At 36.7% G+C, this 22,781-nt stretch overlaps 1 long non-coding RNA gene across 1 annotated transcript; it reads left to right on the forward strand.

Annotated features, from left to right (window-relative positions):
- Window positions 1–9,936: 9,936 nt before the first annotated feature.
- On the forward strand, window positions 9,937–21,929 carry LOC112969268. The gene is made up of 3 exons (XR_003254677.1): window positions 9,937–10,002; window positions 15,539–15,761; window positions 20,219–21,929. It is a non-coding gene; the product is annotated as an uncharacterized LOC112969268 (long non-coding RNA).
- Window positions 21,930–22,781: the final 852 nt, after the last annotated feature.

Consider the following 22,781-nt stretch of genomic DNA (forward strand, 5'->3'; position numbering starts at 1 on the left):
GGGGATACCTAAGCTAGTTCTGAACAAGCTCATGTTATCCACATGTCACAGCGTAGTGTCTAGTTTGGGTCTTTGGTGTAGCACTGTGCTCTTGTGGTTAGTTGAATTCGTGTTAGAACTACGCTGAGACAATATACAAGCTCAAATTGTGTGTTGTAAGCATATCTTTAACATTTCTGAAACTGGGAAATTTCTGTTTAGAAGAGGAGAGAGGCAAAGAGCACTTTATACAATATGCTTACACTAGTCTATTAAGATAAATTCAATATAGACCTGAGCTTGCCATGCAGGTGTAGTAACAACTTTACCCTATTCACTGAAGCATAGATATATAAAATAGAATACAAAAATACATTTTTAGGCACTTATGTACTTGTATAGCTTTGTCTGTATAGTTCAGCTGCACAAAGTATGTTCATTTAGCAAACAGCTGCTTAGATTTGCTTATACATTCTTTCCTCTATCTGCTTAGTGGTGTTAAACCCTGGCAGAAAAGAAAGAGCATCTTAAATAACAGCAATTTGTTGAATGAATAAGCGATAGGTAATAGTAGGTTCACTAGTATATACAGGTCTCCAACAGTGACAAGGGTTTTTAGCACTGTTTGCTAAGCCTGGGTATATAAACTCTAACGAACGTGGAGCTGAAACATTTGCCAGATTTACTGGCAGTTAACTTTAATTGTGAATGCTCAGAACACTGGGAATCTGACTACTCAGAGACCATATATCAGTTTAGGAACTTAGTTCAGTGATCCTTATTTAGCATGTGCCCAAGGGCTCAATATCACCTTTTCTTTTTCCTGCATCATTGGCTTGTTTGATCCAAGTGCTATTGAAAGCTGCACAAGTCTCTTCATTGACTTCGGTTTAGTCGATCATCCTGTGACAGTAAGCGTGTGTTGATGAATTCTTTGCAGTTCCTAATATACTCCCACACATAATGGAAGACTATTAATGGCCATTGTTGCTATTACTCAGTTTCCAGTAATATCTCATTTATATTTTCAGGATGAAACCCCCAATCCTATACAATGTTACAATTGAAGTGTGTAAACAAAAGTTTCTTACCACATAAATGGAATAGTAAGAGCAACATTTTCTAAACTTGGAACTTTCCCTAAATCATGCTTACAGACCCATGTGACATGTTACAAAAGTTGGTTATATCATTGTTTGGTTTTTGAACATGACTTTGAACTTGTAGACAGCTAAAGGTTGCTGCCTTCCGTAGGTGGAAGGGCACAAAGGGCAGCAAGTTGCGCAGTGAAATGGAACTGTGACTCAGCTTTTGCCTGAAGTAACACTCACTTCATTTCTGCTACTTCCTCCTGGTTGTCAAGAAACGTCCTAGAGCACTGAAATAATGAAATGTTCTGCCCATTTAAATAATACTTTCAAAACTTACTAAAAATAGTGAACTGCAGAAAAGAAAAGTAAAGCAGTAACTAGCAGTGTTGCTTTCTTTGCTGTGAAGTTTGGTAGGAAGAGTATGCTATTTCTAATTTTAGGGGCAAAATGTCTATCAGTTCTTGCAAACAATTGCCATAAAACATTAGACAGAGATGAAAACTTTCTGTTAAGATATCCCCTCTAATATAATTCAGCTTTGCTGTACAGGTCTTTGACTGTAACAGTAGCACGAGTGTGTTGGGAAGACCTAGGAGGGAGTTCTTCCAATGCCTGCATGTGTCTTTTCTATGCTTGGTATGTAACTTGGACATCAGAGATGGAAAAATTATTAGCATCAGAACAGAATGGGCACTCTGCATCTCATGCAGAGCTTTCTGACCTTTATTTCTTTGATGTGGCTGGGAACTTGTACTTCCACATTCCCTGATCAGCTCTCTCTAGTGTGAATAGCTTAGTGTTAAATAGGTAGCTTTGTGGGAGTACTCTTCTTGATTAAGTATGTTTTTAATTTCTTTATTATTGGGGACCATAGTTTCTCTTCTGGCTCTCACATGACAAATTCCAAAGTTTCCGTATTAGCAGCTCCTACAACTCTTCCAGGTTTGCCACAAGACAACATGGCAGAGGTAAACGTAGCACATGTTTTTTTTAAGAAAGGGATTCAGAAGTTGCCAGAGATACTGGCAGGACTGTTTTCGCAAAGAATCTTTGACCCATCTTCTGATCCTGACAAGAGGAGCACCTCGTCAAGAATCACAGAATAATACAGGTTGGAAGGGACTTCTGGAGGTTATCTGATTCAACCCACTGCTCAAAGCAGAGTCTACTTACATCAGGTTGCTCAAGGCCTTGTCCGGTCAAGTTTTGAGTATTTCCAAGGATGGAGATTCCACAGCTTCTCTGGGTAATATGTTCCAAAGTTTGACTACCCTCGTGGTGAAAAATTTCCTGATATCTAGTAAAAATTTCCCTTGTTGCAACTTGTGTCCATTGCCTCATGTCCTATCACTGCGCATTTCTGAGAAGAGTTTGGCCTCATCTTCTCTACACCCTTCTATTAAGTCATGGAAAACAGCAATAGGATTCCCTCATGACCATCTCCTCTTAAGACCATACAGACTCATATCTCTTGGAGTGTTGCTTTAGTACTATTTAACTCTCCTCAGTAAGGCTGATGCACGCCTCTTATCTTGGGGGAAGAGAAGGCATGTTGCATCTTTCCAGAATAGTATCTCAACGATAACTAAAAAACCTCAAGACAGAAAAATACATTTGCATTTCTCAGATAAAATTATGACCTTTTCTATGGCAAATAAGAACCAAGGCTTGATGCTTTCCAGTATTGTCCACTATTCAAGTCCTGAAACTGTTTTTTCATACATAAGATGACATTGATAGTTGCTATCAGTCCCAGGCTCTAGGTAAAATTAAGTCTATTTGGCACTGGTCTGATTACTGTGAAAGACCTCAGTAACTCTTAGTAACTACAAACAAATACACTGATCACCAGTACCAGGGCCTCTTTCTCTCTTTTTCTACAAGGGCAAAGTCCTTTGAGATTTCACCCAAGTTTTTGCCAAAAAGAAGCCTTGACTTTCTCTTCAGTTAATCTTCCATTTTCATTCCTGGGCTTCATAGGCATAGGGGAGAGGAGAGGTTCACAGCCTCAACTGTTTGTCCAAGCTTCTGTGTCATTCTAAACTGAAGCCTTGGTATTTTCCTCTTTATTTCACATGCAGAAAGAATGAAGTATGTACTGGCCTCTCCACAGATGCTTTCTAACTGAAATACTTTTTGGACAGTATTTTCTTATTGAGGAGCTAACGTGTCAGCTTGTTAGAAGTTTCTAGCTTACCTTGCTATTCAGAATAGCGCAGGCTATTTAGTAGGGAAGTCTACCTTTGATTTTATTCTGCAGACCAATTACTTGGTCATCCATTCATATTGTTGCGAAGCACTTTGCCATTTTGAGGGCTCATGCAGACATATTCCTCATGTCTTTCAAATATACTGTTGTCTTCAGTATCTATCAAATGCATCTTGGAATTTATATAAAGAAGAATTTGTAAACACAAGAAAAGTAGCAGTTTTCCTTTTTTAGGATTGCCTGCTCTATGGGGCGTGTTCTACCTGTTCTTCTGTTTCGCTGTATGTATCCAACAGTAGTCTCACATGATAGAACTGAAAACAGGTTGGAGTGGTATCTGCTCTTAGAGCTCTGGCCAAAAGTACAGAAAAGACTGTTCTTCCCATTTGGTGCCAGGCATGCTCTGACTCCAGTGCCTGGGACATGCCTCAACCAAGAGATGTACCTACTCTAAGAACAAAATATGGAAAAAGCCATTTTTCCCTTCTACATAGTACACATCCCTGGCCTTATAATATTCCTCACCATGGAAGTTTCTGTTGCTCCATTTGAGAATGGCGTATAGATAAAAGCCCAAGGACCCATTACACTGCTTTTACAGTATAAATGTGTATTTGGGGCGTGGGTGAATTTTTCTGTAGTAGCAATACTTACTATCTCTTTGGTTAATGTTGCTTTTGTCTTGGTCTAGCAAAAGAAATGCACTCAAGTAGATCATGGAGGGCATTTTTGTTCCGTGCAGTAATGTTGTTTTACATGTTTCTAAGAGGCAATTAGTAACCAAAGTGAGTGTCTTGGAATATTCTAGTGACATCTCTACTCGCAGATAAAATTCTAAGAAGGAAAACTTCCTGATGGAACTTCTTTAATCTTCTGAAGTCTTAATGTTTTTCTTGGTTAGTCTCTCTTTCATTCCCTACCTGGGAAAGAAGAAATAGGTGATAACCATAATAGAGGAAAAAATTGTTTCCTACTAATATGTCAATGTGATTGTGTGCTAATTCAACACTTGGGAGCTATTTTTTGTCTGCCTTACTCCTATGGGCAAATGTCGGGGACAGGAGAGCAAAAAGGTCTTAAAATCTTTCTCCCTTTGTTTTGTTCAAAAAAGCCTTCAGGAGTGGCTCTTGGATCAAAAAGTAATGGTTGATCCACATGCAGATCTCATGTATTGGCCTTTTGAAAAATAGAGGTATTCTTAATTCCTATAAATATAAAGGCAAAACATAGGGAAGTGAGGGCACTTTTCATCCAAGCATGTAGGCTGTATTAAAGACTATAGAGGAGCATAATTATAAACTTTATTTGCTAATCTTGGGTGAAAATTACAAACTGTACTGCTGTTACAAAGTTTTCAATTTCATTGAGCTTGTGCCTCCCTGAAGCAGCCCATTTGCTAGCCATTGCTGAGCTCTGTACTGCCTTACCTAGATTGCTACAACTATCCCAGCAAACTCTTTTGAAGCTAGAACAGGCATGTCTGGATTATACTGCAGCCACTGTTATGACTGCATGTTTAATTACTATGAGTTAACATAATTTTTTCCATTATGAAGGCAACTCTTGGAGACGCTACTCTTTTTCTTTGGTTTTATTGTTTCTGTTAGTCTAAAATAAAAGACTCTCAGACTAAAAAAGTATAGTTCTTTTTTTTGTGAAAAAAATCTGTGCCAGTGTGAACATGTCTTACATGAAGAAAATGTAGTGTGTTGGTTGCACTTAATGCTTTCAAAAAGTTCTAAGCAATAGTGTATGCAAGAGGTTTTAAAGTAACTTTGAATAGGACCTGATGATATATATATTTTGAGTAACGCTGAACTTTGTAAATGCAAATATGGCATTGGCAGAATTTTTTTTATACATGTGTAGATTTTGTCATGTGTAGATCACATCACGTGTAGATCAATATGGATGACCACCAAAATGATTGTTTAATGGTGACAGCAGTTCTGCTTTATAAGAGCACTTTTCTGGGAACTAGTGGTATGATGAATTTCCATTAGTTTCACATGTGAAATTAAACTTTCTCTTCCCTTCATAGTTGCTTATATGTCCACTGCCTTCTGCTTGAATCTTAGTTTACCTCTTGGCAGCATGCACTGGGAGGTCCCATTGGCACTAGTGGAAGAGACCTACTGAAATAGTCATCTCTTTTACCTGAGAATGGGAATTTTTCACATGAAGTTGGGCAATTCTATTCTGTTTAATGTCATGAGTTTAGAATTTAAGTCTCTTTCTTAATGCAATTCTATATGCATTATTCCTAATTATAAGAAATAATTACTTAATTAGTCAAGTACATTTTAAAGTACAAGTAGAACTGTTCTAGATAACCATCCATTAACACAGCATGTGTGTCTATACTAATCTATAATCTCATCTCTTCTGTCAAATTTTTCACTAAGCAGTGTCGAACTCACCAAATTTTGCATGAGAAGTTATTTGGTTTGTTAATGAGTAAAATGTGGTTAGCATTATTTTAATGTATATATGAATATGACTCTCCATATGACATGGGGATATCAGTGGGAGTGCTGTCTTTAGGATAGGATTAGACCCTCTGTTTTGCATGGTAGATACTGTATCTGTGTTTAAGGTAGGTTGCATACRGATTCCAGTCTAATCACTATATTTCAATGTACACATGTGTATGTATTAGTATACTTTGGTATACATACCACCATATTTGTATACATTCTTTACCAAGTTAGTGTTCTAGATGAGAACCCATCATACAATTTGATAACAAGTAACTTATACATACATATGAATACATATAAAATTTCCATTTGTGTTTAACTGTAAATTATTGCTATTCCAATGGATTTTATCTTTTAACTTTTTTTTTATTGTAATGAGGCTAACTACTATACTTCACCATTTTCTATATGAATTTCTAATCAAGAGTTATATCATGCAGAAAAAGAAACCAGGGAAAGTTACTGAAACCTACATGGCACAGAAAATGTATTTGAATTTCCTTTCAGTGGATGTTGGCCCATATTGTCATGTACAATTGAAGCCTTTTTACACCTGATTATTAAAATTGTAGGGCATCTTACAAAAAGAAGAGTCATTTACAATAAATCTTTATTTTTCAATCCTGTGTTCTAGTAAGACTTTTTGGAAAGAAACCAAGTATTGGGATTTTGTGTGACTCACTGTGGTAGGTAATTCTTAATCTCTGAAGAACATATGTTCTGTGGTCATTGGAAAGTACACTGTTGATTGTATAGGAGGTATTTGAATTGCTTAATGTATTACCAAACACTTGATTAGTAAATAATATTTACATAAATGAATTTTGCTTATGGAGAAATTCCATGCTAGACACAATATACCACAGACTTGGAAGTACATGAGAATGTGTTTTGTTTTTCTCACATATGTGATCTGGAATGACAGCACAGGAGGGAGTTATGCTGTGCCAGAAACTCTTCATAAAATCCCAAACCCACACAAAATAGATCTAATTTTGAATTTCATTATGTACGCTGGATGTGAACAGGGCTCATCCATGCTTGCAAATCTTTTAAAAAGATGTTAGTATTACTACTGATGTAGATGTCTCGATCAGAAGACTTGTGCTAAGCACTGTACAAACATGGAGAGCAGACGTTTCTGATGTTGAAATAGTACAAAGTTAATGAACTCATGATTTTGCAACAAGACCAGCTAAAATTTAATTATTCGATGTCAGTGTTGTGAATGGTTTTGATTGGGTTTTGGCATAAAACCTTGTGAAGTTAATTTGTTTTGTTTCATAAAGCAGAAAGTCTGGTTTTGGAATAAGATACGTATTAGATTTTGTAAACTTCTTCAGAATATTTCCTCTCACTACCAATCATTCTTATACCATGTGTTCTAAACTAAACAATCCAGATTATAGATGAATGTTGAAGTCTACAGTCCAAACATCTGTTTTATCATCCTTTAGTGCCGGTGAGTTATTCCCTCTGTTCAGTTCTAACTTGTCTATGGAAAAATTATCCAACTGTGAATTAATCAGGTTCCATTGTCCCCAGTAACTCTGGCCGCAGCAAAGTACTTCACTAGATAAGATGCAGCATGTGTATTATTTTAAACTAGGCCTTGCTCTGTTACTAGTGTTTAAAGCTGCCCCTGGTCTCCACAGAAATGTTTTAAGTTTTTCATAGGGGAATGCACTAAATAGGTTCTTATAACCTGATTTACCTAACTTAACCTTTAAAAAATTTTTTTTTCCATTTTGCTTTATCTGGGTTATTTCCTCTTTTCTTACAATACTATATATTTGGAATTCAACTGTAGAAACCTTTGCTAAAGTTTACATAGTGTGACTTTCTTCATTGAAATCACATCTCACATTTAGTTGCTTATTTCATTGGGCTTATCTGTTTAAATGCTTGCTGTTATCAGGCTTTAAGGATTTAATCCTTCACAGTGCTTAGGTATTGCATCACATATATAAGATAAAAAACAATGACCAGGATGGATAATGCTAGGGACCCAAATTGTGATTAACCTGGTGAGAACTGCAGCTGAATGGTAGTTCTCTCAGGCAGGTTCATTTTCCCTCCCTGCTTCATTTCTGTTTTGAGCCTGTGAGATTTTGGATTTTTATGAAAGGAGCTCAACACCAGAATTGTGCTCTGAAGTGCACAAAGATTGCAGGATCAAAGTCTGCAGATAGCGTTCTGCATAGAATGAAGAACAAGAATTTTGTTAAGATAATATGAGAGGTTTAGTTCACCTCTCGGATAAAAAACAAATTACAGTATCCTTTATGCAAGGAGTCATTGTCCTTATATTAGCATAGATTCAGGTTTTTCTCTAAGTCTATATCCGGCATTTTTCTTGCACTTTTTGTTTACCTTGTGCTCTGCACAGAGTGCATAGCAGGAAGGTTATCATTACACAAGCTTCCCAAAAGATTTCCATATTGCAAGGAGCTTGCTGCCAGGCCTCTGACAAAATTCAGGAAATGTATTCAGCCATATTTATTAATTCAATAGAATGATATCAGTGATACTGGCTGAGCAAAGTGAGGTCTAACACTCAAGACATTAACATTCTTCTGACTACAATGCCTTAATTTTTAATGAAGCCATCCCGTTTACTCCAAAACTTCAAGAAATGGTATTGGTATTGCTTTGAGAATTCCTTCTGATTGTGATGATATATGAAAATTCTGATTTTTGTTAATTTTATTGATTTTATTTCACATATCTTAGTCCCACTGGAGTGTTTCTAGCTGGTAAAGAGAGGAAAATCAGGAGCCCTGGCTTAGAACAAAAATAAAATCTCGTGATTTGGGGAGAAGGAAGAATGAAAGACAAACAGAATTACAGTTGGGGAAATAAAAGAATTTGGGATTGGCGAAATTAGGATTTGGGGTTTTTGTTATCAGAAAACATAATTTTTCAAATACAATATGTTTTCTTAGAATGAGCAGAATTGTACAGTCTTTTTGTTGAGAAGCAGATGGACCTCTCCATTTTGTTTCAGTTTTCCAGCGAAGCAGACAGAAGCCTGAGAGAAGCCAGGAGATATGAGATTCTTTCAGTTTTATTAAAATGTAGTTGTTGTTTCTTTACTTTCAAGGCCTTTTTGTACAGGACATTTCCAGATCTGAAGATCAACATGCACTGCTTCACGTGTCCCAAACTGAGGAAATATTCCACCCATGCAGTCTTGTAATATCTTGCAATAAGACACTTGGAACCAATCTCCACATTGCTCCATATACAGGGGTTAATTTTGCCAATGTACTGTGAAAAGAGCTAGTGCCATTAGAAAAGGATTGTGAGGACTCTTAGAAACTAATCTAGCTTCTGATTGTTTAGTCAAAAACCTGTGGAGCCGTGTACCGTGTGAATCAGCATTCTGCTATTCCAGTCTTAAAGAAAATTATTTTCCATTTCTAACACAAATGGCTTTATGTGGACTGGTTTACCAGTAACAGTCAGTTACTTCAGTCAAAGTATGTAATTATGTAATTTCTTTTATATTTTCATATGTCACATTATTGTTTATTATTGTAAATGATCTGTTTCTGATTTCTTGAGTGAAATGAATAGCATTGTTGAAAAATGTAAACTGCCTCTGGCGTCCTTGTAGTAGGTTTGTATGATGGTGATTAGGAGGACACCCACAGTTTATTATTAATCTCCAGCAGTTTAAGCAAGGAATTCTAAGTTGGAAAATTAAAATATGCCTTTTTTGTCCTTCTAAATGTAATCAGTTTGTATTTCCCGCATCCAGTACTTCCTGAGGATGGCTTATTAATAATATGTAGTTTAAAAGTCAGGGCATTATATAATTCCTTCCTGTTTCAACATTTCACCGTATGGTAATAATAAACAGAGTATTGGTGGAAAATTTACAGCAAGTTAACAGCACAGTCATTCCTCAACATGTACCTTTGCAGGAATTAAAAAGAACAAATGACAGCTTATCAGCCTCATGCTTAAAATATGTTCATAATGCATATAATTAACAGACATGTCTCACTCTATTTATGTGACTGTGCTTTGATTTTTTGCAGGGTTGTGAGTTAGGCCATTAGCTTTGATAAAAACTTTGATGAGAAGCATTCACTGAACATGTCTTTGTTCTAGGATTTGGTCTTAAAAATTTTGTATTTGGGATTCTTACCCCTAGGAAGATGTGATGGAGTGCTCTTATACACAAGTGCCTTTTGGAATGAGATGTCATTTGTGGCCAGTAAAGATTCTTTTCAAGGTTGTTAACCTCTGTATCCTTAAAATGTATTTATATAGATGCTTAATTATTTCTGCAGTTTCAGCTGGAGTATATTTCCCAAACAAAACAATTGTGTAATGTTGCTATGCAGTTACACAGCTATCACCTTTTACCCCACAGGTGCCTACATTTCAGTTATGGGTGTAGTAAGCTCTGAGTAACTTCTAAGTCAGTTGCACTATTTTAAAGTTTTCGTATGCATATATATATGAATATTAATTAGGTAGTTATGCTTATTCATATTATTATTATTGCATTTTGTCAAGACACAGGACCATGGTTCTGAAAGTCTATCTGTTGGCTCACAATCTGGCCTATGGCATTGCGGCAATACAGCTGCGTGACAACAGCTTCATTAGAATTGGAGTGTATTTGCTGCATTTACCTATTGGTGGTAAAATGTTTAATTCTGTAATGCAAATGCACCAGAAGGCTATGAAAAATGCATGATTTTCTATTATGAATATCTAAATGTCAGTCTTTTCTTTAAAATGAGTGCATATGTTGTTATATACAATTGAAGATATATAATAATACCTTGTTCCATTTCGTGTTGATGGTGCTAGTATATTTTTTCCTCTCTTATTGGTCTTTGAGTTTCTGCTTAAGAATGACATGTTCACACTGTAAAGTCTCACCAGACTTGCATCATTTTTCAAAATACTCACATCTTATTTGTCTGGTAGCTCCAGAGAGCGGTTGAGCATGAGCTAACAGAGTATGGTACAACTATAATTTTTCTTAAGTCTCTGTATTCATCACTGAGGAACCAGGTCCTGAAAGAGGATCTTGAGGGTAGTATGAAATTTGAAGGCTAATTTTTCTAACAAATACTACGTCCAGATTTGTACAACAAATCTGTGGCTCATAAGGATCTGGATCAGCTCATCTATGTTTCTTTTCAATATTACCACAATCTAAGTGTGAGAGTTGAGGGGCTGTTCTTTATTATGCATGATATGATGGAGTTTATCATATACATTATGGTAGTATCATTTGGCTTCTCCAAATATGTGTGTTTTGATGAAGGGACCTGTGAGAGCAATGATAGAAGTTTCCTGTTGAAAACAGGAGATAAGTACTTAATCAGTGCTTGAGCCAACAGCGTAATAAAAAGGAAGGCACTTCAGTTTCCTAGAGCTCAAATGATCATTTTAAGAACAAATTCCAAATCATGAAGCACTGGAGTTTGTGTAGTAAATGTCACACTGACATTTCATACTACTCATAATGAGATGGATCTGCAAGTTGACATCATTATCTAAATCTACCTGTACTCTGTTTTACTAGAAGTCTCTTTTGGGGGGAACTCTTTCATGTGGGAAAGGAARTCAGTCCTGTTGATACTCCAGGTAGGCTGTCTGTCCTGTCACAGTCATATCAACAATGGACTATTCTAGCGGGTTTGCCATGGATGTGGCTTTGTATTATCCTTCTAGGAGATGTGACTTCTGTGGAATTGGAAGGCATTCGTCGCCTTGCCTTAGGAAATAGTGGTTACAGTCTGTCAAAGCTGTATTGTACATGTCGCTTCTCCATGTCTCTGATCAAAACTTGGTGATTTAGTCAGAATCATTTTCAAACTCCAGGAGTAAGAACATATTCTGCAGTGTGCATTTTAAAATCCTCTTTTAACAGAGAATTATTTTGTTCTTTGCGAGGCTTTTTATTTTAATGTTTGCTGAAGTTAGTGGGATGTCTTGTGTTCAGATTTTAATGTTAGCTTGTATGGCTGCCGAAGATACACCCTTATATTTGTAAGACTTGGGATCCCTGAAAGTGTAGGCTCAAGTGGCAGTATATTAAGACTTTTTGACTCACAGCCACTAAAACTTTAACCTTTTTTTGTTTCCATGCAAATAATCATGGGTTCCCTGCACTCAGAGTTGCACAGTTCCCAAGTTTCCCCCCAACTCTTGTTACGATGTGTTACTGAGCTGAAGACTAGATGTTCCCCTCTTGGGTTCTCCTCTAGCAACGATTAAGTAATCAGTAACAGATACTTCTTTCTTGTACCGTCTGCTGTTTTCTTGCAGTTGTTACTCTGTCCCTTTAAATCATGGCACCAAGATGCCTTCAATCCGCATACTGGAGATTCTGCTTCTTCTCCTGTGAATAAAACTGGTTTGGCAGTTGTCTCTGTTTTTTGACTGGAACTTGTTAACACACCTTAATTTTTATGTATTTAGGCTTTCTGTAAAATGCTTCATATGCTGTAAATGAAGACGAAGATGCATCATCTCAGAATCGAGTCACATGTTTAATTGCAAATGACTTGAGCTTACTGCATTTTCGTGTAATTCTGTGATGTCCTCTCCAAAGAAACAGCACATGATTATTTGTAAGCTTGCCATACTGAGGAGGAAATTTGATCAGGTTTTCAGAAACTGCATCGTAAGGCTAGTAATTGCTGTGATCCAATAAGGGAGCCCTCTGTGGTGGCATCACTAGAGAGAGTAAGCGTGGTGTGACTGCTGCTGCCTTCTTGGATCACGCTGTCTAATGAAAGATTAATGAGGAGATGATGTTTTATAACAAACATATAATACTGCCACCAGGTCACAAGTTTGATTTGAACCAATCAATATAATTCATTCTCCTAAAGGTAGCTAATGATAGCATGCTTATGAGAAATAAAATGGTCTGCAATCTAAGACAGCCTGCAAGATCTTATTGTGTCAGCTTTAAAGAAACAGTATTCATTTTACAATGTCATCCAAACCTTGGAAAGAAAGAAGAGTTTAAATTCAGAGGGAAAATGTTAAGAAGACTTTTTTTGAAAAAAAAAAAAAAAAAGCTCAGGAAAACTCAACTAAGTGAATCCTGAAATTAAAAACACACTAGAATTAAAACTCACTTCAATATAGGGAAAAAAGAACTAAGTCTTATATTCTCAGAGTTAATAGTTTCTGAAAGAGTATACATTAGAAACAAGTATTTGTTTTGGCCTCAGGGTTTAAGGATCAGGTATGCATTAATGTCTATACTCTTATTCCTAGCAGTGACTGTGTCATATTGACCCATCTGAGGAGAGTTGGAAAGAAATTGGGCAATCATTCTTCTCCTGCTCTTGTACTAACAGAGGGCCAGATAAGTTTCTGATGTAACTTAGATGAGTCTACAGATTTTTTAAAAATTACTCTGACTATATTCATTCCAGAAAGTAAGTATAGGATGCAGAGGAGGGTATGTAATTCAAGTATTTCCATCAGAGATGATCCTGTGAGAGACTGGACAATCTGAAAATTAGAGAGCAGAACAAGAAAAGACAAAGCCAGGATTTCTTCCTAACTTCTCACTAAAACCTTTGAGGTTGAATTTGCACCCATACTTCTTTCTGGTACTATTGTACTGCAAAGGTGTTAGCAGTGAGTTATAGTGGCTACTCATGGAATAAGATACTGTAAAATATGAATAACGGAGCTCGAGTTTGAAGCTATTTACCATTAGGTCTCAGTTTTTTGAGCTGCAGAATAGGAACTCCCTACTTTTCTATTAAAAATACGTTCAAATTCTGTAATGAAAGATTCAGTTTTTCATAGCAGCRTAGTACTGTTGTATTACTGTCTTCTCTGTATATACAGGACAGTGCTGACCTGACTCCAGTTACTCCTTATGTATAAAATAATATTTCAAAAAATCATGACAAATTTTTTTATCAATGAAAATAATATTTGCCTAATATTTAGGATACAGACCTGTGTGGTAATTTCTGCCTAGATCAGTAACATCATAAACTTTAAAAATGTTAATATTATTCTATTTAACAATATAATGTTCCTAATACTTGAAACAAATTAATAGAGTGAAAATTGTCACCAAAAATTTCAATAGTGAATTTTAAAATAACATTAACCAGGTCTAGAAAGGACTGTGAGAGAGCAAATATACATTAAAAAACAGGAGAATTTTTGTGCTAACATCATTCTCCAGGAGCACAGGTGTACCAAAACACTCCCTTGTGGTGAGTAAGCAGTCTATTTGGTGAGTAAGCCACTGAATAGCAATTCTAATAGCAATTACAGACCTATATTTTGCCACTTTTACACTGTTGTGAGAAAAAAAATGTTGTCATTAGATGGCATTGCTTAATGTTTAGCTTTCTGTTTTTCATCATACAGTAGGGGAGAGAACAAGTTAATCACCTCTGTTTGCAATCTGAGGTTGCAGCCAGATACTTGTTTCAATCACTGAAACAACATCTTTTTTTAATACTATTTTTTCCCCTCTGTATCGATTGTATTTTGCTTCTAGACTGCATTCTGCCCCACTGCAATTGTGTTTCTTGGGTTAACTTGGAATTCTCATGTTATTCTTTATTTCTGTTTCCTTTTTCTACTCTAGTGAGTGCTTTACATTTTTTAATTTTTAAATAGAACATCTTTCCCATAAAGCTTGGAATTTATTAGGATCCCTTCCTAGGAGAGCAGCATGGCCTGATAGGCAACACCCTCTCCCAGGAGATGGGCACTGCCATGTTCTTATCCTAGTTCATTTACGTGGTGGCCTTACATAGGTCTCTCAACTACCTCCCAGGAGTGCTGTGAGGAGTAATCAGGGAAGATTGCACAGCACTTTGAAGAAGCAAAGTGCCATGTAATGCTGGACATTATGTCTGACTTCAAGTACCATACATTTACTGTAAGCCTTGAATATAAACAGTCTGTGGGGTTAGTGGAGGAGATAGTGTTTTTTTCAGTGATCTTGCCTGAAGAATGACAGTAAGATTTCTGATTCTGGTAATATGACTTCATAGTTGCACAGACTTTCTTTGCATGATGAAATTGAACTTTGTCATTTCTGTTTCTCCTTGGTAGCTGACATTTCTGATAAGTTTTCCTGTAAAGCTTGGGAAAAAACAGAAGTGTAGCTGTATTTCTGAGGACTCATGTTGAAATAAATTTCAGAGCTGTTGCTATCCATAGTCCTGGAATAGAAGATGGAAAAAAGACATGTTTAAAAGACAAATATACTAAAACTGATGTCTAGAGAAACAAAAAGTAGTATATAATGCTAATCATTTTACTTTTTAATTAAGGAAAGGATATTGTAGGAAATATTCAAAGTAGTGAATTTTGTCAGCTCATTTATAGTTTGATCAGATGTTTTTCTTTTCTTTCATAATAGACCTTTTATCTACATCTTTAGCATTTGTCTTATTTTTATTGCTGTGTTTTCTGGCAGTTCAAGTCACAGACTTTTCAGTGATTGCTCTGTTTTGATTTAATTTTTCTTAAATATGAGTGACAAGACTTTATATGACCCTCATTCTGATCTGCACTTTGTATCCTGACGTTAATACTTCTCTATCTTTCCCAGAAACATCTCACCCAGAATACCCTGGTGTTGTATGTGCCACATCACAGTGATGGCTCATAGTCATCCTCTGATAGACTAATATAGCCTCTTCTTTCTCCTAATCTGTTATTTCCAAATTGTCACGGGAATTCTCATCCCTACGTATATGACTATGCACTTTATTTTATCTAATTTCATTCTGTTTCTGTTATTGCAGAGTTACCCATCATCTTCTGGTGTGAAATCCAGTCTGGAGAAAGGAAAGCTATGGATAATACTGCTGCTTTAAAATTTAATTTTTAAACTTAATGGTTTCATTTATTCTTAGCTGCTCCTGAGCTAAGTCTCTAAAACTGGATGCTCAGTGGAACACAGTGTAGCTCCATCCAAGCTGGTGCTTTATAATGCTGTCTTGAATCTAGCGGGATTCATTAGCTCAGGTGAAGAGCTGTGTGAGCCGTGTTATTTCTGAACTTAAGCTTGGTTGAGAATCATTATAATCCTATTTGTATGCTGTTGCTTAGATATAGTGAACTTAAGCTAGCATGCACAAAGATATTCTAGGTATCCCGACACCTGTGTCCTGATTTATCTGCAAACTAGGTAGCCCGCCCACAAATCTTAGAGTTATTGAGTGTGTGCTGACAAGGGGATCTCTTAGTAACCAGGTAGTTGACAGTCTGAGTATATTTATGTCTTTTTAGTTCATATTTTCCAAGGCAACCTCCTGCTTGTATTTTGCAAGTGATTTTGCAGATACAAATTGAGTCATTTGGTAAGTTTGTTATCTGATGTCATTCTCAAATTAAGCAGATGTTTAAGTGCCCCTTATTTACCCTTACAGTTATTTGCAAGTGTAGAATAAACAGTGAGGGCAAGAACCCCTTTGAAACTAGCCCTTTGGTCTTGATTTTGCTTCAGTTGAAATTTCTGAAAAACTTCCCACTAATGTTTGTGGGAATGAGATAGGGCATGTTTGTAGAATAAAGGCATTATATAGACTGGTGGTGCTGCAATGTGTGTGAATACAGCTGTTTTTATATCGCTAAATATTAAGAAGTTTGCCTGAAATTACTTTCAATATTATTTCTTGTTCTCTATACAGTACAATATGTAATTAGAGAAGCATGTTATACAGCAAACTCAGTTTGAAAAATTGATATTTAAAGCATAAAGAGGCAGTGACTGAAGTCCTGCCAGGCTCTATTGAATACTCACATGTATTATATTGTAAACATAATATGATTATATTGCATGTTGTCATAATAATTGGCAATGGGATTGGAGTCAGTCATTGAGTGCTTTGTTCATGTGGTAATAGATGACAAGGGCTACAATGTTTGTTGGCAGCAAGCTGATTTTTCTTTTTGTTTTTTTTTTAGTAAATTGATTTCAAAATAGTTTTGTGKTTTTTTTAAAGCTGACTATCTTAGGGTCCAGATGGCTTTATCTCTTTGTAATGAAATTTGGGACATTCTCCTTAAAAGTGCTGTTCACTCAGTGCTGTCACAGAGGCTGCATTGTTCATTTTTCTTAAAGCATGACACTGTAACACCAGCAATATGGAATACTTACTAGCGGTCAACAGCACAGAAGGGTGGATTAGGTCAGACTCATTCGAATACAAGCTGAAAGGCAGAGCGAGTCAAGAGAGAACATAAAAACTGAGTCTGGAGGCTAGCAAAAAAATTTAGGTTACTGGGAAGGAACAGCTCATCGTCAGTGTCCTTAAGCTGGATTCAGTCATCCTAACTCATGCAAGCCATGCCACTGGGTTCGAGAAGGCTGTCACGTGGCAGGAGCTATTCATGGTGAGGAAGCATGGCACAGCTCTCCATTTGTTTGCAAAGGTCCTAAAGGGGCAGACAAGATAGACAGAAGTGGGAAAGGGACATTTTTCCTGCTGAAACTTCAAGACATTTCTTACTGAGATCATTGCTGGGGTTTTACAGGACAAGACCCTCTTAAAGCAGTTTCTTTTAAGATTCAACTCATATATATGACAGGGCTGTGCAGCCTCCTGAAGGAGAATTTGTGATGGTTGAGGCATTCACAATAAGCATAATTTCAGCTGAGGCAGAATGAATTTCATCTAATACAACTTTAACATAGCTGTAAAAAAGGCTGCCTGCACTGTTTTTTCGTCTTCCATCAGATTCAGACTAAGACTCAACTAGTTAGCTCCAGGTTCCTGCCAAATCAGCACCAACACACACCCTATTCATCACCATTCTTTTACCTTTACGTACATCCTGCACTCTTTGCCAGTTTGAGTCCTGATCCAGCTCTCACTGACTTCAGTTGTACATGATATAGCAATATGCTTCCTCACTTCTCAGGCTTCCATGCCTTTTCTCACACTGCTTTAAATGCCTATCCTGGCTGTCCATGTGTCAGTCATTTTTCATGGCATCCTTCATTTCATGTCTGTCCCCCCTCCATCTCAAAGTCCACCTCCTTCTGTCGTTTTTCTCAGTGTTACTCTTTAGTGCTTGATTTGTTTCTAGGAGTCTCCTTTGAATTACCAGTTGCAGAATATGCCACCTGCATGTATCTCTAGTTCTGCCAGTGGAGCAGAAATTGCAATATTACCAGTTCTACAACATCTGGGTCCTACAAGGCAGACGTAACATTATTCTGTCTTGCACTGAAGTATATACTTCAGCTTTCTTGCAGAATACCTGTGTGGTACCCACCCAAGTAGTAATATTGCTGGGGTGGTATTCACCTGTCATGAGATGTGTCTACCTGTAATCAGCATTTAGAAACACAGTATGTCAGCAAGTGTAGAGCAGCATGTTTACTTGGATCTTCAGAGGAAAATTGAAACTAGTATAATAGTAATTGCCCAAAGTGATATTTAACCTGGTCTCTGTACCTCTTTTTCCTCTTGAAAATGCCAGTGTAACCTCCTATAGTGCAGTGCTTCTCAAACAATATTGGGGGATTTAGCCTGGTACCGAGTTACAGGGAAGAGGTATATCTGTTTGAATCACTAATACAAATTGGAGAAATATCTTCGAAGTTCTTTAGGGATTTCCTAGCCAGGGGCTGTCCTTGGGTAACTATGTTTAGCTTTTGAACATCTTCTAAAATCACAGCTCAAGATGGTTTAGTAATCTAGTACTATGTTGAAAAACAAATAGTTGTTAAATACAGTATCTCGATAATTTCCATTTAGAAAGCACAGTGAACACTGAAATGTTTTTTTTAACACTGAAGGGTTTTTATTTACCTGCTGGGTTATCATCCGGCGTATGATGAAACTGCTGCTGCTTTCCCCACTAAGATGTAGTGAGATGTGCCTGTGTACACTCTAATACACAGCGGGTTCTCAGCCCAGGTACTATAAGCATTGCAAACTGCAGATGTTCCAAGTGTTTTTCTCCTCAATACTCTGATTGTTAATTATGTGGCTAATCAGCATTTAAAAACAAAGTTTGCATATAAAGACCCTATTCACCCAGTGGGGACAGGCTAAAAAGTTCCCATTCTACACAAGTGCCGTGCACAGTAAGACGTGCGTTAGCTGCATGGTGATCAAACCAGAATCRTAACAGAGGAGTTTTCATAGCATACAAGGTAGCTGAAAATTGTTTTTTTCAAAACTATGATGATTTTTTCTCAGTGTATTTTACACCCTGCGAGGGGAAATCTGTTCATGCAACAGTGCTTAATGCTCTAATTGGGACTGATTTAGCTTGTACTTTGACTGTGTAAAAAAAATCCTGGTGTCTCCAGAGTGTTTTGTGACTTTTGTCCACTCTGCTGCTTTAGCAGTCAGGCTTTCTAGACCATGAAAAATCGTGAAGGCCCAGCTGTGCCTAGCCACACCTCTTTTTCGCAGTTTCTGTAAAAGGCACTTTCCGGTGATTTCTGCAGGGAATGGCAGGATGAGGTGGAAAGGCTCCTGTACTACAGCTGTTAACCAGAAGTGGGGCCTGTTTATACCCTCTGCACTAACAAATTCAGGAAAGGGTAGGCTTGACATTACTGATATTCTAAGGTAATATGCCAGAAGGCACATAACCACCAAGGCTTAGGAAAATACACTCTTCAAATGTTTACAGCTTTTTTGTACCTTGTACCAAAGAAGGAAGGGAGCACATAGACACAGCTTTTCCTTGATGAGTCATCTTATTCCTTACAAATGTCCCTTTGACAAAATTATTTGCGAAGAGACCTTAAACTGTTTTTTTTCAAAGTGACACAGTGTTTTAGAAAACTGGAAGATCAGGAGTGAGTATCTCAAGCTTCCTGCACATTGATAAACTTATCTTGCTTTAGAGACTGTTCAAAGAGGAGATGCAGAGTTTGTAAACAGGAGTGCTGCACCACTGTGGAGTCCTGCTACACTCTTTGTATTAGAGAGAATAATACCATGCCCTTTCAACAAGTATTGTGCAAAGTGTTGGCTGTCATCCTTTAAAAAGTACCGTGTTTGCATTTCTCTTGATCATCTGTCCAAGAGCAAAGGTCAGTAGGTTGAGACAGTATTGTTTAAGCACAATTGATCTAAAAATGTATCAAAAGGAAGCTACTGTATGTGAACAAATTATGGAGAGGCTTTATATGGACTTCTTGATGTCTATAAATATATAAAACAAGGAAGAAGCAGCTTATGACATGGTTATTTTGGGAAAAGTGGAAGATGTGACTGTCATTGTTACACTATGCACAGAGTCAAGCTGCTGCCACTGCAGAAAGTGTGAGCAGAGTTAAGAACCCAAAAATCAGAAAAATAAAACAATTTTCATATGAACTCTTTGGCCCAAATCCTGCCTCCATGCAAATCAATGGCAAATCACCTATTAATGTTGGTTGAATCAGGCTTAAGAATTTTGCTCCCCTCTTCCTCTTTTTTTTTTAATAAAAAACCCTTTCTTTTCCTTTCCAGAGAATACCTGTTCTGATCATGAGCCTGAGGATCTAATAATCTTTAATGATTTCTGGCAGATCGCAACATAGAATATTCCAAAATTAGTAGCGTGGTGTCAGCTCACTTCCTCATCAGAAGGGAGAAGAAAATACATTTACTCTATCCACAGAACAACCAGCTAGAAGGAACTACTAAGTTGGTTAATTTGCTCTCTGTATCACAGGTCATTATAACTCAGTCACCCCTGTATAGAACCCAGTATTTTGTGTTCAGCAGCAGTAGAAATTACTGAATTACCTGTTCGGCTACAACACTCAAAAAAGTATCCAAGCTTGAAGACCTCAAGAAACAAAGCTGCCATCAAAAATTCCCGTAGTAGTTTTACTTATGAATAACTTGGTTTTTAATGTGCCTTGTTTCCTACCTGAACTTTGCTTTTAGACTAAAGAACCCTGCAGGAGCTAATATTTTCTGTAGAGTATTAAGTCAAGCTGGTTAATAATGTTAGCAAGTGAACTTTAAGTCTTTTCTTTAAACATCTCACTGTAAGGCATTTTATCCTCAAATCATTTTGTCTCCTTTTTGGACTCTCTCTGCTTCCACAACATTCTGTCTAAAATGTGGAACTTGATGTGGTGTTTCACTGTAGGTTTCACCAGTGTGCATGTAGTCGTATAAGGGTATTTGGCTATTCACTACATTGGTATCTGTACAAACAAGGATCATACTTGGTATTTTTGCTACAAGGTCAGCTATTTGTCCACTGTGATCCTCAATACCTTTTAGGCTGTGTTTTCCAGGGAAGAGATTTGGCTGCTGGTGTAGCGCATAGTCCTAATCCCTTTGCATTTGAGTGTATTAAGACATGTTTAATTTCAATGGAGTCAGCTTATCAAGTGGTCCAAATTGCTCTGTGTGACTATCTTCAGCTTTTATCCTAATGTACCATTTTACTAATCTTTGTGCCATCCGCAAATCATATTATTATGGATGTTTATATTTATTTCCAAATCATAGAAGAAAATGCTAAGCCCTAAAACATGATTCAGTGACGATTCTCCATTAATTATTACTTTGTTAGGTCTGTCAGCTCTTAATCCATTTAATATGTTTTATTGATATTGTGTTGTGCTAATTTTCATAATTGGAATGTCATACAGCATTAAGTCAAATGCTCTCCACAAATATATTACACCATTACTGTTATCAGCCAAACTTCTGTCTCATCAAACAATTCAATAAGTTTATTTTACAAGATCCRTTTGCCATAAAAATGTGTTGACTGATACTAATTATATTCTTGTACTTTAATTCTTTATTAATTTAATTTTATTACAGCTTTACCATTTTATTACCTGGAAGTAACATCAAGCTGAGTACCCATTACCTCTCTGAGTCATCCTGCTAGTCGTTGTTATTATTGGCACAACATTAGCACTTTTCCAGTCAAATGGAATTTCCCGGGAATACCTTAATTTATTAAAAATAAACATTATTAGTTCTAAGGCCTTCTTAGTCTTAGTTCTTAGGTGTAAGGTAGATGGATTGGCTGATATAAAAATGTTTATTTCTAGTATCTGTTGTATAACATCCTGCTTGGTTACTAAGGGACTGGAAAATACTTTGTCATCATCATGTGACATAAGAACATCTTTCCAAATATGGAATAGAAATATTTCTAAAAATTTCTGCCTCTCTTGCATCACTATTAAAAATTTTATCATTTCCATCTGGCAAAGTATGTATATTATTGGAGTATTACTGTAGTCTTGATACATTTCTTTTAAAATTTTCAGGTTATATTGGTGCTGTCAGCTATGGATTATCCCCTAATGTTTCTAGCTTGCCTTACCAACTTTTGTCCTTTATAACTCGTAATTCATGTGGATTATTATTGTTTCTCTTCATTTATTATATAATGCTTTTTTATACTAACTGCTGCTCACACTTGCCCAGTGAAGCTGGGGACAGGTTTTTTAGCTGAAATTACCCTCTTCCTTGACTGTAGAATTACAGCTTCTTGACCATCCTAAGAATTTGTCTTAAAGAAACTTCTCACTTTTGACTTTCCCACACTCAATTTCAATCTTCGTTTTAATTACTATTTTAGGATACTAAAGTTGCAAATTACTGATAACTGTTAACACAGGTACCATACTCATGGCTTTATGCGGGAGTGCCTCCTTCATCTGTCCTACTCATTCTGTCCTGTCAGTGTTTTTCCTGTTTGTTTGTTTTTTTTAACATTTAAATTGGGTGAATCATTGCACCATGTTTGCTAATATCAATTGCGTCAAATTCTTTTGCATGGATGATAATTTCATATTCTCTTGCTTATCATCTCTTCCAGTCTCAATACATAAGGGCCTCAAAAGTGTAATCTTTTAATATTCTTTGCTATATGGATCCAGTTTCTTCAGGGAAAGTTTGAGTGTGTACTGTCTTTGCCTTCTTACCAACTTTCTCAAGGGTTGCTACTTTACTGTTCTTTTGCTTTCTCCCACTTGCATCCAGATCAGACAGTGAGGTCCTCATACCTCTAAGATGCAGGCTGTCTTGTTCATATACTCCCCTTCTCCAG

Source organism: Apteryx rowi, unplaced genomic scaffold, assembly GCF_003343035.1.
Source record: "Apteryx rowi isolate R43461 unplaced genomic scaffold, aptRow1 scaffold_34, whole genome shotgun sequence".
In the NCBI taxonomy this organism is placed as follows: Eukaryota; Metazoa; Chordata; class Aves; order Apterygiformes; family Apterygidae; genus Apteryx; species Apteryx rowi.